At 38.5% G+C, this 17,076-nt stretch overlaps 1 pseudogene; it reads right to left on the reverse strand.

Moving 5' to 3' along the window:
• Positions 1-10,027: 10,027 nt before the first annotated feature.
• Positions 10,028-11,110, reverse strand: LOC131901556 (periphilin-1-like; annotated as a pseudogene).
• Between the last annotated feature and the right edge of the window lie 5,966 nt (positions 11,111-17,076).

Below are 17,076 nucleotides of genomic sequence, written 5' to 3' on the forward strand. Positions count from 1 at the left end.
TATTACTACTAATCTCAATTCTTTGATTCTATTCTGATTTTTAAACTTTTCTTAAAGTATGAATTTTATATCAAAGTTTACAGAATTTATATATATTATGTATATATGTACATTTTAAACTTTGTTAAGACATTAATGGTCATATAGAGTACTAATTCTAGAAAAAAGGCTTCAATTAGCTGCTTATACATGTCTTTGTGTTCGAGTCTCTTATCAGTTTTCTTGCAGGAAATCACAGCCAGGCCTATCATCAACTGAAGTCTCCAGGAAGAAGATGGGGCCCCACAGCAACCACAATTCCACATGGACAATAATAATACCACTAAGCTGACAAACATCATCTACAGATCAGCTTTGCACTACAAAATGCTAAGAGCAGTTTTGAGAGGGCTAGCTGAGATGATCCACTTTCAAAGACTACTTAAATAGGACTTGAGATAAGTACTTGACTTTGGCATTATGTTCAAACTGGACAACAAAGGAAATAGCTACCTTACCCAGAATTTGACAATTAACCCAAAATTTTTCTTTTCAGAACAAAGATACATTCACCCACACCCAGCAGGAAGCAATTTTAAGAATACAATGCCCACATTCCCAAAGAGGTGGTGTGGAGCAGGTGGATTTTTGGTCTTTTAATGAGTTTTGTGTCTGGGATAATTTTCATTGTTTAGGAGGGTTGGTTACAAGTTGTTGTTAAGGGTTAGGAAAAGGGCTAAACAAAGGAGAATAGGTTTAAGGTTCTTGTTTAAAAAAAAGACAGTTACTAGTTTTAAATACTTTACACTGGATTGAATTTTTTTATTGTATACAAATTATATATATTTAGATTGATATTGTTAGAGAATGATATACGTAAATTTCTAATCTTGTTCAAGATATTGTACTTATACTGTTCATTTAACAATGTAATGCAATTTGCTGATCTTTGAATGTCATTATTACCAACTATCAGGATATAAAGAAGTGAAAGTTAGTAGTTAGACATTACAATAGAACTTGTAGTCATATTAGGTATGTTTTCAAGATTGAGCAGATATATTTTAGATAGACAGGTCCTCTTCAAACCCATCAGAGAGCTACAGAATATGGCATTTAAAGTGTTTTAATAACTTAGAAAATTTTTCTTTTTTGTTATGACTATGAGACATATTGGCTCCTGACAGTACCAATCTACTTCAGAGAAAATATAGGCATTGAAGAAACTGCATATGGAGTTAACTTTCATCGTGGCAAAAGTTAGCCACTGGACAACAAATTATCCTCAAATTAACTGCTGACAAATAGGACAAAATGGACAGACAGGACACAAAACAAAGGACTACCAATTCTTGCCAAGACAAGTGTGGTTGTGGCTTTAAAAAAAGGCATCTCCTGAAGTCAGGATAATATGGCACCATCCCTGAAGTGGCCTTTGCAATCAGGAAAAGGTACAGTGCCCTTTTCTCCAAAGACAACTGAACAGGCAGTGGGCCGATGGCTTCTGATGTGCAGTGGAACAGCAGCTGAAACAGTTATTCTTTTTATTTTATTTTACAATATAATTTAATTCTACAAATCCGCCATGGATTCCCTTGTTCTCTCACATCCTGCCCCCTCCCCTCCCCCCCCCACAAAACAGTTATATTTGAAGAGTAACTAAGATCACACCTCTCAGTGGTAGACTGGCATTTAATAGAGGGATATGGAGAAGAATGGGATGCTGAGATGAAGTCACACACACACATAGCCAAGAAGAATGGACAGCTGAATTAAAAAAACATCAACAATCTCCAGAATTTAAAATCTTGAATCATGACATGACACTATTGGAATTCAGGTGTTTCTGGTATGTTGACTGCTCTCACCAAATGTGAGGTCGAACTGTTGACATTGTGTACATCCTAGTTCACAAATGAGTCTGTCAGATACGCTAAGCCTATAGGCTGAAGATGATGTCCCAACACTGTGGAGAAACCTCAGGTGACTGTCCAGGCAACTGGCTGTTACTGTCAACTCACATGTTTTGGAAGTTGCTTGCATGCACTTCCTGTTTTTATTTTTGTTAGCTAATATTATTTCCTTCTTAGGTCTTGGAGAGAGTTGAAGTTTAGTTAGTTATAACTGAAGATTAGTTAGGATAGAAAGTGAATTAGGTACATTTTGCACTTACCAAAATAAGATAGATAATGGAATTATTTTCTCTGAATTTGTCAAATAAAAATGCACTAGACATTTTTTAGATATCTATTGCTTGTATATATGGTATATAGTTATTATACTTTTGTATATAGTTTTCTTATATTATTATATCTGTTTTATTAAAATAGAAAAGGGGAAATATGGTGATATTTTATTTGTACTGAAATGTGATTTTATTTCTATGTTAATAAGTAAATTTGCCTGGGGGTCAGAGCTAATAGCAAGCCATAGCAGAAGCCTGGTGGTGGTGGTGCATGCCTTTAATCCCAGCACTTGGGAGGCAGAGCTAGGTAGATCTCTGTGTGTTCAAGGATACAGCCAGCATGGAGACACTCACCACTAATCTCAATACAAACCATAGAAGACCTGGAGACCTGTATAGATGGGCAGTCACAAAGAGGTCATGTGGTTGTGTTTACAACCAATGAGAAGGCAGAACAGAAAAAAGTATATAAAGACAGATACACAGGAAGTAGGGCACTCACTAAGGAGGACAGCAGCGGCAGTGAAGGTTAAGGTTTTTAGCTCTTAGCTATTGCTCTGACCTCTTGGGCTTTTAACTCTGCAATTGACTCTGTGTTTCTTATTTAACTCGATGGTTACATCTACAAGCTGCAAAGGAAAAAGTTCAAGTAACATATGAAGGAAGAGCTATCAGAATTACACCCAGCTCTCAAAGGAGATTCTGAAAGCAAGAAGGTCCTAGACAGACCTTTTGCAAACACTAAGGGATCACAGATGCCAGCCAGAATACTATACCCAGTAAAGTTTTGAATGACCATAGACAGAAAAGCAAAGTATTCCATAATAAAACCAGATTAAACAATACCTATCCACAAATCCAGCCCTATAGAAAGTACTAGAAGAAAAACTCCAACCCAAGGAAGTTAGCTGCTCCCACAAAAAGAAAAAGGCAATAAATAGCAGCAAATCTCAAAGAAGGAAAATGCATACACAAAAACACCACCAACAAAAAAATAACAGGAATTAACAACCACTGGTCATTAATATCTCTTACTATCAATGGACTCAATTTGCCCATAAAAAGACACAGGCTAACAGAATGGATATGAAAACAGGATCCATCCTTCTGCTGCATACAAGAAACACACCTCAACTGCAAAGAAACACACTACCTCAGAGTAAAAGGCTGGGAAAAGAATTTCCAATCAAATGGACTTAAGAACCAAGCTGGTGTGGCTATCCTAAATTTTAACAACATAGACTTCAAACTAAAATCAATCAAAAGAGATTGGGAAGGCCATTACATACTCATTACAAGAAAGATCCACAAAGATGAAGTCTCAAATCTGAATATTTATGCCCCAAATACAAGGGCAACAACATATGTACAAGAAACATTAATAAAGCTTAAATCACACATCAAACTCCACACATTAGTAGTAGGAGACTTCAACATCCCACTCTCAATACTGGACAGATCTGCCAGATTGAAACTTAACAGAGAAATAAGGGCTCTAACAGATGTTATGACTCAAATGGAACTAATAGATATCCACAGAATATCCCACCATAACAATAAAGAATATACCTTATCTGTAGCACCCCATGGAACTTTCTCTAAAATCAACCACATACTCAGTCACAAAGCAAATCTCAATAGATAAAAAAAAGTTAGAATAACATCCTGTAGTCTATCAGACCACCATGGTTTAATGTTAGATTTCAACAACAACAAAAATTACAGAAGGCCTACAATCTCATGGGAACTGAATAACGCTCAACTGAATCACCAATGGGTAAAGAAAGAAATGAAGAAAGAAATTAAAGACTTCCTACAATTCAATGAAAATGAATGTACTACATACTCAAACTTATGGGACACTATGAAAGCAGTGCTAAGAGGAAAATTCATAGCACTAGATGCCCACATAAAGAAATTGGAGAAATCTCACACTAGTGACTAAATAGCACACCTATAAGCTCTAGAACAAAAAGAAACAAACTCACCCAGGAGGAAGAGATGCCAGGAAATAATCAAATTGAGAGTTGGAGTCAATGAAATACAAACAAAGAGAACAAACCAAAGAATCAATGAAACAAAGAGTTGGTTCTTTGGGAAAATAAATAAGATAGACAAGCCCTTATCCAAACTAACCAAAAGGCAGAGAGAGAGACTGAATCCAAATTAACAAAATCAGAAATGAAAAGGGAGACATAACAACAGACAACGAGGAAATCCAGAGAATCATCAGGTCATACTTCTAACACCTGTACTCTTCAAAATTGGAAACAGACAATTTTTCTAGACAGGTACCACATACTAAATTGAAATCAAGACCAGATAAATAATTTGAATAGACCAATAACCCCTAAGGAAATAGAAACAGACATTAAAAGTCTCCCAACCAAAAAAATCCCAGGACAAGATGGTTTCAACACAGAATTCTACCAGATTTTTAAAGAAGAGTTAATACCAACACTCTGCAAATTATTCCACACAATAGAAACAGAAGGGACATTACCAAACTCCTTTTATGAGGCTACAGTTACTCTGATTCCCAAGCCAAACAAACATTCAACAAAAAAAGAGATTTACAGACCAATCTCCCTCATTAACATTGATGCAAAAATACTCAATAAAATATTGGCAAACCAAATCCAAGAACACATTAAAAAAAAAGTATCCACCATAATCAAGTAGGCTTCATCCAAGACATGCAAGGATGGTTGAACATACTACATTTACTGTAAATTTATAATTTACAGCAAGAAAACAGCCAACATCAAAAAGTTCAAAGAGATTCTACTAAAAGCAGTAACAAGACAATGCTGTTTACTCTCTCCATATTTATTCAATATAGTACTTGAAGTTCTCTTGAGTTTCTCTCCATCAAGCGTCTGGCTTGCTGTAAATTGCCTTTATTATGTTTAGGTATGTTCCTTGTATTGCTGAACTCTCTAAAACTTTTATCAAAAAGGGGTGTTGGATTTTGTCAAAGGCTTTCTCAGCATTTAATGAGATGATCATGCGGTTGTTTTCTTTCAGTTTGTTTATGTGGTGTATTACATTGACAGACTTTCATATGTTCAACCATCCTTGCATCCCTGGGATGAAGCCTACTTGGTCATGGTGGATAAATTTTTTGATGTGTTCCTGAATTCAGTTGGCCAGTATTCCATTGAGTATTTTTGCATCAATGTTCATGAGGGAGATTGGTCTGTAATCTTCTTACTTTGTTGCATCTTTGTATGTTTTCGATATCAGGGTAACTGTAGCCTCATAAAAAAATTTGGGCAGGCTTTTGGGAATCTGGTGCCTGTGGTGTGATGCCTTGTGCAGCCTTGGTGCAGTGGGAAGGGGCTTGGACTTGCTCGGGCTTAGTGTGCTGGGCTCCACTGACTCTATATGGGAGACCTTGATTTGGGAGAGGTAGGGATGTCGGGTGGCTTGGAAAAGAGGGCTGGGGGTTGGAGAAGGAAGGAGGTGGGATCTGTGGGTGGTATGTAGAGTGAGTAGACAATTTCTTAATAAAGAAAAATGAAAAAAGAGAAAGAAATGGTTCATGTCTCAGTGGTTAACAGCATTTTTCTCTTGCAGAGGACCAAGCTTCAATTCCCATAACCTACTTAGAGGCTCACAACATTCTTTATCTCCAGTTCCAGAAGAACTGACACCTCTTCTGATCTCTGTGGGCATGACATACATGTAGTGTGCATATATATGCAGGAAAACTCATACCTTATAAGCAAGCTATGAAGTTCTTTGGCATGTGTCCAAAGTTCTTGACATCCTACCCCAGATACTTGCTCAGTCTTGTTCATTACCACTCTATTCACATAGACTAGGAAAGAAAAATAACCTAAATAGCTTTCAACTAAAGAAGAGGTAATGAGAATGCAGTACATATACACTTAGGAATACTATTTATCTGTAAAGAAAATGAAATCTAGAGGCAAAGGGATGGAACTAGAAAATATTGTATTAAGTGAATTAACCCAGACACAGAAAGTCAAATGGCACATGTTCCCATTCTTCTGTGATTCCTAACTCCAAATCTTCAGATGTGAATATTAAACCTAAGTAAATTCAGAAACTATGAAAGTCAAGTGGTAGCACAGAGGGGAGGGCATGGGAAAAAGCCCTAGAATGAAGAATAACTATATACAAATGATGTGAGGGGAAATAGTGAAAACAGGGGAGATTTTAATTGGAGTGGAGAGAAGGTAGTCAATACAAATGGGGATGGAGGGGAAGAGGTGGAAATAACAGTAAGGTTGCTTGAAAAAACCCACAGCAATTGTGCTGGCTAGTTTTGTGTCAACTTTACACAAACTAGCATCATCTGAATGGAGGGAGACTCAACTGAGAAAATGCCTCCAAAAGATTGGGCAAGCCTGTAGGGCATTTTCTTAGTTAGTGAATGATGGGTATGGCCCAGCAAACTGTGGGGGGTACAATCTCTGGTCTGGTGGTTCTGGGTTCTATACGAAAGCAGGGTGAGTAAGCCATGGGGAGCAAGCTAGTAAGAGGTATTCCTTCATGGCCTTGGCATCAGCTCCTTCCTCCAGGTTCCTGTCCTGACTGATGAACAGTGATATGGAATGTAAGCCAAATAAACCCTTTCCTCCTCAACTCATTTTTGAGTCATGGTTCTTCATCAGAGCAACAGAAACCCTAAATAAGACAATGATTATTTATCTAAAATTACTTGTGTGTGTGTGTGTGTGTGTGTGTGTGTGTGTGTGTGTGTATCTGTACTTTAAATGACAATTCCCCCACCTCAGATGTCAATGTTTCTACAAAAGCCATAGACTGTCTAGCAAAATCTCTAGTAACAGGGATGAAAAACTCCCTTTTGAGTTGTTGGTAAGGGGAGTTTGAGAATCCCAAAACAATATGGGGTATTGACATTGCCCTTGACCATCTCACAGAAGTTGGAGGTAAGTCTCTCTTGCTGAAAATACCATGTGCTTCAGACACAGGATTGGAAGGATCCAAGCTGGAACTGACCTGAAAGTCTGCACCCTGAGGACTAGTTTTCATAGTACTGGGTGCTGTTCAAGCAGCCAAGGGAAGGAAACAACAAATACACCTAACCAGCTGTGACCTCAAAGTACCACAAAGACCAGCTTGGCAAAAAATAATTAAGTATGTACTATGGAATAATTGTTTTGTACACTGTGAAGATGTGTCTTTGTCAAGGCACCTTCTGATATCTTTAATAAAGAGCTGAATGGCCAATAGCTAGGTGGAAAGAGTTTGGACAGGACTTCCATGCAGAAAGTGAGGAAGAGAGATGAATCTAGGCATGTGATAGACACCAGGGCACATGGACAGGAAACAGGAGTTGCAAGATGGAAAAGAGGTAAAAAGTCATGAGGCAAAACATAGATTGATATAAGTGGGTTAAGTTATGGGAGCTAGTGGGACAAGCATAAGCTATAGGCTGAGCTTTTCATAATTAATAGTATGTCTCCATGTCATTTCTAAAATTGTGAGCTGAGGGCCCAAAGGAAAAAAATAGGCCTATAAGTATGCATCATAACTCTTACATCTTGGCCATAACGAACAGAATACTGAGGATGGTAGCACATGTGTTTAATCCCAGCATGCAGGAGGCAGAGGCAGGGTGATTTCTGTGATTTTGAGGCCAGCCTGGTGTACACAATGGTTTCCAGTCTACCTAGGTCCAGACTGTAAAACCTTGACTCAAAAAAAGGAGATAATAAAATTGGGTTGTAATTAAAACCATAATTTTTAATGTATTTATAGTCCCAAATTGTATATTTTGGCTTGTGCTATGCTGGGAAGGATCAAGAAGTGAGTGGAATGTCCTAATTTTCTCTTCTCTTGTTCACTGACTCACTTATAAGGTGAGGGGACCTCTGCTGGCCTTGCTGTCTTCGGCCACATTTCTTTTTTTATTTTAATTTTTATATACTTTTTTTTTTCATTTTACTTACCAACCCCAGTTCTCCCTCCCTCCCCTTCTCCTGCTTCCTCGCAAGTTCTCCTCATCCCATCCTCTGGCAATGGGACCAAGCCTTATCCTGGGTACACGAAATGGCTTTATTTTTTAATTTTTTAATTCAATTTACATACCAACTACAGATCACCCTCTCAACGCTCCTCCAATTCCTCCCTCCTTTCCCCCCAATGGCCCATGCCTTCCTCATAAAGGGTTAGTCCTTTCATGGGGGAACAGGAAAGCCTGGTACATTTAGTTGAGTCAGGCCCAAGCTCCTCCACCATGCGTCAAGAGTGAGCAAGGTGTCCCACCACAGGTAATGGGATCCAGAAATCCAGGTCATGCACCAGGGATAGATCCTGATCACACTGCCAGGGGCCCCTCAAAGACACCAAGTTTCTCCCGCATGCAGAGGGTAGTATAGTCCCATGAGGGCTCCACAGCTGTTGGTCTAAAGTTCGTGAGTTTCCACGAACTTGGTCCAGTTGTCTCTGTAGATTTCCCCATCATGATCCTGACCCCGTCTTCCTCATTCTTATTCCCTCTCTCAACTGGCTCCTGGAGCTCGGCCTGGTTCTTGGTTGTGGATTTCTTTACCTGCTTCCATCAGTTACTGGATAAAGGCTCTATGATGACAGGATATTTATCAATCTGATAACAGGTTACGCCAGTTCAGGCACCTTCTCCACTATTGCTAGTAGTTTATTCTGGGGTCATCCTTGTGGATTCCTGGAAATTCCCCTAGCACCAGGTTTTTCCCTAGACCCATAATGACACCCTCTACCCAGACATCTCTTTCATTACTCTCCCACTCCAAGTTCCCTAGGTTAACCACGTTCTCAATCCCCAAACCCTTCCCCCACTGCCCCCCTCACCCCCAGTTTACTCATGTAGATATCCTCTGTTTCTCCTTCCCAAGGTGATCCATGTGTCCCTCTAAGGGCCCTCCTTGTTTCCTAGCTCATGAACTGCCTTTTTAGAGCACATTCCCTGTGGTGTGATGCCTTATTCTGCCTTGTTTCTATGATAACACATGTGAAGAGGGAGATTCTCTAAGTCTACAGAACTAAGATCACAGAAACTAACCAAGAAATCTATCATTTTATCCCAATCATGAGGTCCTTGTCAGGTCCCTCTTTAATAAAGAACAGGCCTAAAACAAAACTCCAGGTTGTTGTATAGTCTAATTTTTTATCACTACCAGAAGAGTTTCTGAGAAATTTCAAATTAAAATGCATCTTTGTCTCAAGTTACCCCTTCCTATCAGTCTTATCTATAATGTTGTTCAGAGAGAGCAGTTAGGAGCCTCACTTCATAGAAGAGACAAACTAAGTTCAATGACTTGAGAAGAAGGTTTTGTTTTAATGTGTCCTTTAGAGATTTTTTAAGTGCTTCTTTCCTATACAAAAGATGAATTATTCTCAAAGCAAATATTGCAAGACAGCTAAGTTCTACTTCCTTAAGACAGCATATTTTGACATCACTGAAAGTTGCAAAGCAGAAAAAAAGCAGGCAACAAGTGAAACTCAACTCAAAATGCTAACAATGCTTATGATGCAACCTGGAATGATCTCTAACTACAAATTATACCCCGGAGACCAGCACACCATGGAAGACCATTGATCATGAGTTAAGTAAAGAGAGCTGCTCTCCAGAACTGCCTTTTCAAACATTAAAAAATTAATTGAACATTATATTTGGAAGAGAGGAGATGTATGAAGATGGATTAGACGATTCTACACATAGGGAAAACATTCTAATTAAGAGACTTTGAAAACTATTGTAGATGTTTATTTGATACTAGCAATGTGGTCAGTTATCATAAACTATTTCTCTTCATCACAAAATAGTAAGGATTTAAAAAGTCCAAAGGGAAAAATCTAGAAGCTTTAAAAATTTGTTTGAACTGAGCCCTAATTCTTCTCAAAAGGGCTTCCAAAATATGGAGTAGAATTATCATACTCCACAATGAAATGCTTGAGTTCTTCAACATGTTGCTCACCTATTTCATGCAATCTCTTCTTCATTGCAAACTGTATAGATTTTTCTAATGAACGATCCTTTTCAACCAGCCTTTGCACCGCCATCCCGAAAGTTTCACCGACTTGTCGGTAAACCTCAATCTCCGTGATTTTTGATGCAATCGCTTTTGAGCGACTGCTAAGCTGCCTGTCTTCACACCATTCTGGGCCAGCTCCTGTGTTTGACTCGGGTTCTTCTGTCTGGTTGATACATAACGGTGCCTTGGATCCCGTCTCAAACTCGGACATTTCAGCCAAGTTGTTTTCTTCTGACTTCTTGGGATTTTCATTAGCCCACTAGCTTGCAGCATCAGCCAGTTCCTTCTCAGTCAGCCGGCTGGGGCGTTTTAACACGTTGGATGAAGAACCTGAAGGCACAGTATCTCTTGATGTTTTCAAAAACTGGATGGCTCTCTCTTTACATCGATGTCGAGACTGATGGAAGGAGCGCATTCTGCTTCTACTGCTGAGACTGGAGCCAAATCTGCTGGGTAGGGAGTCATTCCCGCCCACACGTGATTCTCTCAAAAAAGGAGCGCCCCATTTATGGGGAGATCGTTGTCTTGAATAATGGGAAGAATACAAACGTCTTCTTCTAAAGCCGTTTCTCATGACTCTGTACTGAGGCTGTCGGCTTGTGGCATACTCATCTCTTGACCATGGGGAGCCATAAGGGCCTCTTTTGTAGGGTGGAACACTTCTTGGTTTCTGAGAAAAACAGCGGCCCTCATCACTTTTTTGGTAATCCACGTGACAGTAGTATCTACGGTAGCCTCCTTCATCGGGTCTGGCTAGCAGAAATGATCTCTTGTCTCCAAGAGGTGGTCTCTTCGGCACCTTAATTAATCGATGGTTGCCATCACTGGGATGGCAACAAGGAGGCGCTTGTTTTCATGGAAGTCGCTTGTAGTCATAGCATCCCTGCGCTTGATTTCCTGGAAGTTGCTTGTAGTCACACCATCCTTCAGACCACATCTCATCTTGTGGAAGCCACTGGACTTCTGTGAACAGAAATGTGTACTTCCCTTCCTGTTCACTTTCAATTTCCAACCATACTCATGGCTCAGTTCAAGAATCTGTTATTGTCTAAAAATTCGTCCTTGGAACTCTCCAACACAAACGTTCCACCACTGCTGCTGAAACCCCACCAACAGCTCTCTAATTAGACTTAGGACCACTCAACAGCAGGGAAATCATGCCTGGTCCTTGAAAGCTAGGAAATTAGCTGGGGCTAGTGAGGTCATGCGTCCTAGAGGAGAATGCAGTACTACTACTTGACTAAATCAGTACAATTCCTAAGTGAATTCCACTTACTACAAATAAGTGTAGCTCTCACCCCTAACCAAAAAAAGCTTCTCTTTACAAAATAGAGAGATCATTGCACAAATTCACAACCACTCAAATTCAGAGAACAAGTGATTGTGGGGTGTCTAGGCCCAAGATACACACACACACACACACACACACACACACACACACACACACACACACACACACATATATATATATATATATATATATATATATATATATATATACATATATATCAACTCCTTTGCCTAAGGCTCAGGGAGCATTATTAAGAGAAGAGGAAAGTTTGTAGGAACCAGAAATCAAAGGGAAGCTTCACGCATGATATTTCAACAATATGACTGCCTAAACAAGACCTGAATAAAGACAATACCAATCAATATGCTCACTTGAAAGGGGGAAATCTCATAGAGTTCTCCCCTAAACAAAGAACTACAGACTGCTAAAGAATTAGTCTTCCCCAGGGATGACCCTTTTAACTGGTTACCAATATCAAGTCGTTGCTCTGAATCATAAACATATACAAGAAACACTAAATAGACTGGGAATGCTGTAATTATATATTTATGGGTGTGTGTGTGTGTGTGTGTGTGTGTGTGTGTGTGTGTCTGTGTGTGTGTGTGTGTGTCTGTGTATGTGTGATAATTAAGGAAAAGGGATCATAAATTTGAAAGGTAACCAGGAAGAGAGCATATAGAAGGGAAGGAAATAGAAAAGGAAAGAATGTGATTGTATTATCATCTTTAAAAATTTAAAAATTGAATAAAATATAAATAAACATTGAAAACATATAAGGAAAAGAACATAAACACATAAAATATTTATTTAACCGTGAACAAATGTAAAATGATTTAAAATTAATTTATGTAATAGCAAAAAATCATAATATTCTAATAAAATTCACTAGTGAAAAATATAAAGTATCTTAAAATACAAGCTTATAAAATATTTGTTTAACATATTGAACAAATGTAAAATGAATTAAAATTAATTTATGTAACAGGAAATAATCATAATGTCATAACATTGTATATAGTTTTTCTTACATTAGTTATAACTTTTGTCCTTTTTTCTTTATATTAAAATAGAAAAGGAGAAACATGGTGATATTTTATTTGTACTGAAAAGTGATTTTATTTGTATTTAATAAACAAAATTGCCTGGGGATCAGAGCTAATAGCAAGCCATAGCAGAACCTGGGCAGTGGTGGCAGACACCCTTAATCCAGATCACATGACAGACAGATCTCTGTGTCTTCAAGGATACAGCCAGCATGGAGACACATGTCTTTAATCTCAATACCAACCATAGAAGACCTGGAGGTCTGTATAGACAGGCAGTGATGAGGAGGTCATGTGGTTGGGTTTACAACCAATGAGAAGGCAGAACAGAAAGTCAATAAAAAGACAGATACACAGGAAGTAGGTCTCTTTCTGAGGGGAAGGACAGTAGCAGCAGGAAGGCTAAGAAGGTGGTTTTAAGTCTCAGCTGTCAGCTACTGCTCTGAACTCTTAAGCTTTTAACTCTGCATTTGACTCTATGTTTCTTATTTAATAAGACTGTTCATCTACATCTGGTGCCCAGTGTTTGTGGTACAAATTCATGAAGAAGCCACTTGCCTGTGGCCTTTTGGGTCCCTGCTCACACCTGAGCTACACATAGCCAGTTGTAGCATCTTGGCGGCCTGCCAACTACCCGACTCCCCAGCTTGGGCAAGCTCGGCCTAGGCCCCAGGGCTGACTGACCGATTGTAGCTACACCAGTGCTATGAAAAACTAAGGCCTGCCAGAACTTCCGCTAATTGCAGTAGCTACACTCAACTGCAGATAGAGCTGCTTTTGGCTGAAATGTCAGCACACCTGGTTGGAGCTAAAGAGACTCAAGCGGGAACACATGGCTAGATTTAAGCATTTAGCCAGAACTTGTGGCTGGGCTGTGCTTTCTTGTGCTCTCTCTCTCTCTCTCTCTCTCTCTCTCTCTCTCTCTCTGTCTTTGGATTCACACCTTGGACACTAGGTAGCTGTTTTGGAATTCCCTCGGATTTCTACTGTTCTATGCAGACTTGGTAAGTCAATTAAGATATCAGATACTTTAAAGGAAAAAACTATTTAAAAGAGAAATTTTTTTCCACATTAAAAAAATGGGTTTTATGTGTACATTGGTAGAAAATTGGGCTTTGTTTGATAAAATTTTAGGCAGTCTGCAAATGGAACAACTATATGAGAAGATTAATATTGATGGGATTATGCACATTATTACTTTCCTTATCCTTATTTTACTATTTAAAAAGATAGTCAATTTGAGTGCCAGGATAAAAGCTTTAGAAAAACCTGTTAAACCTGTTAAAATGAATTGTAGAGAAATTCAGATTCAGATAGAAGAAATTAACAGTGAAATTGTTTCAGGATTGGAATTTAAGGTTACAGAAAGAAAGCCTGTTTTCACACAATTACCCTTAATTTATCTGGTAATCATACAGCAGCTACCTTAGGGCACTCGCTAAGGAGGACAGCAGCGGCAGTGAAGGTTAAGTTTTTTAGCTCTTAGCTATTGCTCTGACCTCTTGGGCTTTTAACTCTACAATTGGCTCTGTGTTTGTTATGTAACATGAAGGTTACATCTACACGCTGCAAAGGAAAAAGTTCAAGTAACATATGAAGGAAGACCTATCAGAATTACACCCAGCTTCTCAAAGGAGAGTCTAAAAGCAAGAAGGTCCTAGACAGACCTTTTGCAAACACTAAGGGATCACAGATGCCAGCCCAGAATACTATGCCCAGTAAAGTTTTCAATGATCATAGACAGAAAAAAAATTATTCCATGATAAAACCACATTAAACAATACCTATCCACAAATCCAGCCCTATAGAAAGTACTAGAAGAAAAACTCCAACCCAAGGAAGTTAGCTGCTCTCACAAAAACAAACAAAAAAAAACAGGCAATAGATAGCAACAAATCTCAAAGAAGGAAAATGCATACACACAAACACCACCAACAACAAAAAAATAACAGGAATTAACAATAACTTGTCATTAATATCTCTTACTATCAATGGACTCAATTTGCCCATAAAAAGACATAGGCTAACAGAATGGGTACGAAAACAGGATCCATCCTTCTGCTGCATAAAACAAACACACTTCAACTGCAAAGACAGACATTACCTCAGAGTAAAAGGCTGGGAAAAGACTTTCCAATCAAATGGACTTAAGAAGCAAGCTGGTGTGGCTATCCTAAATTCTAACAACATAGACTTCAAACTAAAATCAATCAAAAGAGATTGGGAAGGACATTACATACTCATCACAAGAAAGATCCACCAAGATGAAGTCTCAATTCTGAATGTTTATGCCCCAAATACAAGGGCACCAACATATGTAAAAGAAACATTAATAAGGCTTAAATCGCACATCAAACTCCACACGTTAGTAGTAGGAGACTTCAACATCCCACTCTCAATACTTGACAGATCTGCCACATTGAAACTTAACAGAGAAACAAGGGATCTAACAGATGTTATGACTCAAATGGACCTAATAGATATCCACAGAATATTCCATCTAACAATAAAGAATATACCTTATCCTGAGCACCCCATGGAACTTTCTATAAAATCAATCACATACTCAGTCACAAAGCAAATCTCAATAGATACAAAAAGGTTAGAATAACCTCCTGTAGTCTATCAGACCACCATGGTTTAAATTTAGATTTCAACAACAACAAAAATTACAGAAGGCCTACAATCTCATGGGAACTGAATAATGCTCAACTGAATCACCAATGGGTAAAGGAAGAAATGAAGAAAGAAATTAAAGACTTTCTACAATTCAATGAAAATGAATGTACTACATACTCAAACTTATGGGACACTATGAAAGCAGTGCTAAGAGAAAAATTCATAGCACTAGATGCCCACATAAAGAAATTGGAGAAATCTCACACTAGTGACTAAAAAGCACACCTATAAGCTCTAGAACAAAAAGAAACAAATCACCCAGGAGGAAGAGATGCCAGGAAATAATCAAATTGAGAGTTGGAGTCAATGAAATACAAACAAAGAGAACAAATCAAAGAATCAGTGAAACAAAGAGTTGGTTCTTTGAGAAAATGAATAAGATAGACAAGCCCTTATCCAAACTAGCCAAAAGGCAGAAAGAGAGAGAGCATCCAAATTAACAAAATCAGAAATGAAAAGGGAGACATAACAACAGACAACGAGGAAATCCAGAGAATCATCAGGTCATACTTCTAACACATGTACTCTTCAAAATTGGAAACAGACAATTTTTCTAGACAGGTACCACATACCGAAGTTAAATCAAGACCAGATAAACAATTTGAATAGACAAATAAGCCCTAAGGAAACAGAAACAGCCAACATCAAAAAGTTCAAAGAGATTCTACTAAAAGCAGGAACAAGACAATGCTGTTGACTCTCTCCATATTTATTCAATATAGTACTTGAAGTTCTCTTGAGTTTCTCTCCATTAAGCTGTTGGCTTGCTGTAAATTGCTTTTATTATGTTTAGGTATGTTCCTTATATTTCAGAACTCTCTAAAACTTTTATCATGAAGGGGTGTTGGATTTTGTCAAAGGCCTTTTCAGCATCTAATGAGATAATCATGCGGTTGTTTTCTTTCAGTTTGTTTATATGGTGTATTACATTGACAGATTTTCATATGTTCAACCATTCTTGCATCCCTGGGATGAAGCCTACTTGGTCATGGTGGATAAATTTTTTGATGTGTTCCTGTATTCGGTTGGGCAGTATTCCATTGAGTATTTTTGCATCAATGTTCATGAGGGAGATTGGTCTGTAATCTTCTAACTTTGTTGCATATTTGTGTGTTTTCAATATCAGGGTAACTGTAGCCTCATAAAAAAATTTGGGCAGGCTTTTGGGAATCTGGTGCCTGTGGTGTGATGCCTTGTGCAGCCTTGGTGCAGTGGGAATGGGCTTTGACTTGCTCAGGCTTAGTGTGCTGGGCTCTACTGACTCCACATGGGAGACCTTGATTTGGGAGAGGTGGGGATGTTGGGTGGCTTGGAAGAGAGGGCTGGAGGTTGCAGAAGGAAGGAGGTGGGATCTGTGGGTGGTATGTAGAGTGAGTAGACAATTTCTTAATAAAGAAAAATGAAAAAAAAGAGAAAGAAATGTCTCATGTCTCAGTGGTTAACAGCATTTTTCTCTTGCAGAGGACCACGCTTCAATTCCCATTACCTACTTAGAGGCTCACAACATTCTTTATCTCCAGTTCCAGAAGAACTGATACCTCTTCTGATCTCTGTGGGCATGACATACGTGTAGTGTGTATACATATGCAGGAAAACTCATACCTGATAAGCATACTATGAAGTTCTTTGGCATGTGGCCAAAGGTCTTGATATCCTACCCCAGATACTTGCTCAGTCTTGTTCATTACCACTCTATTCACAAAAACTAGGAAAAGGATATAACCTAAATAGCTTTCAACTAATGAATGGGTAATGAGAATGCAGTACATATACACTGTGGAATACTATTTATCTGTAAAGAAAATGAAATCTAGAGGCAAAGGGATGGAACTAGAAAATATTGTATTAAGTGAATTAACAAAGACACAGAAAGTCAAATGACACATGTTC

The sequence above is a fragment of the Peromyscus eremicus genome, unplaced genomic scaffold, assembly GCF_949786415.1.
Source record: "Peromyscus eremicus unplaced genomic scaffold, PerEre_H2_v1 PerEre#2#unplaced_110, whole genome shotgun sequence".
Lineage (NCBI taxonomy): Eukaryota > Metazoa > Chordata > Mammalia > Rodentia > Cricetidae > Peromyscus > Peromyscus eremicus.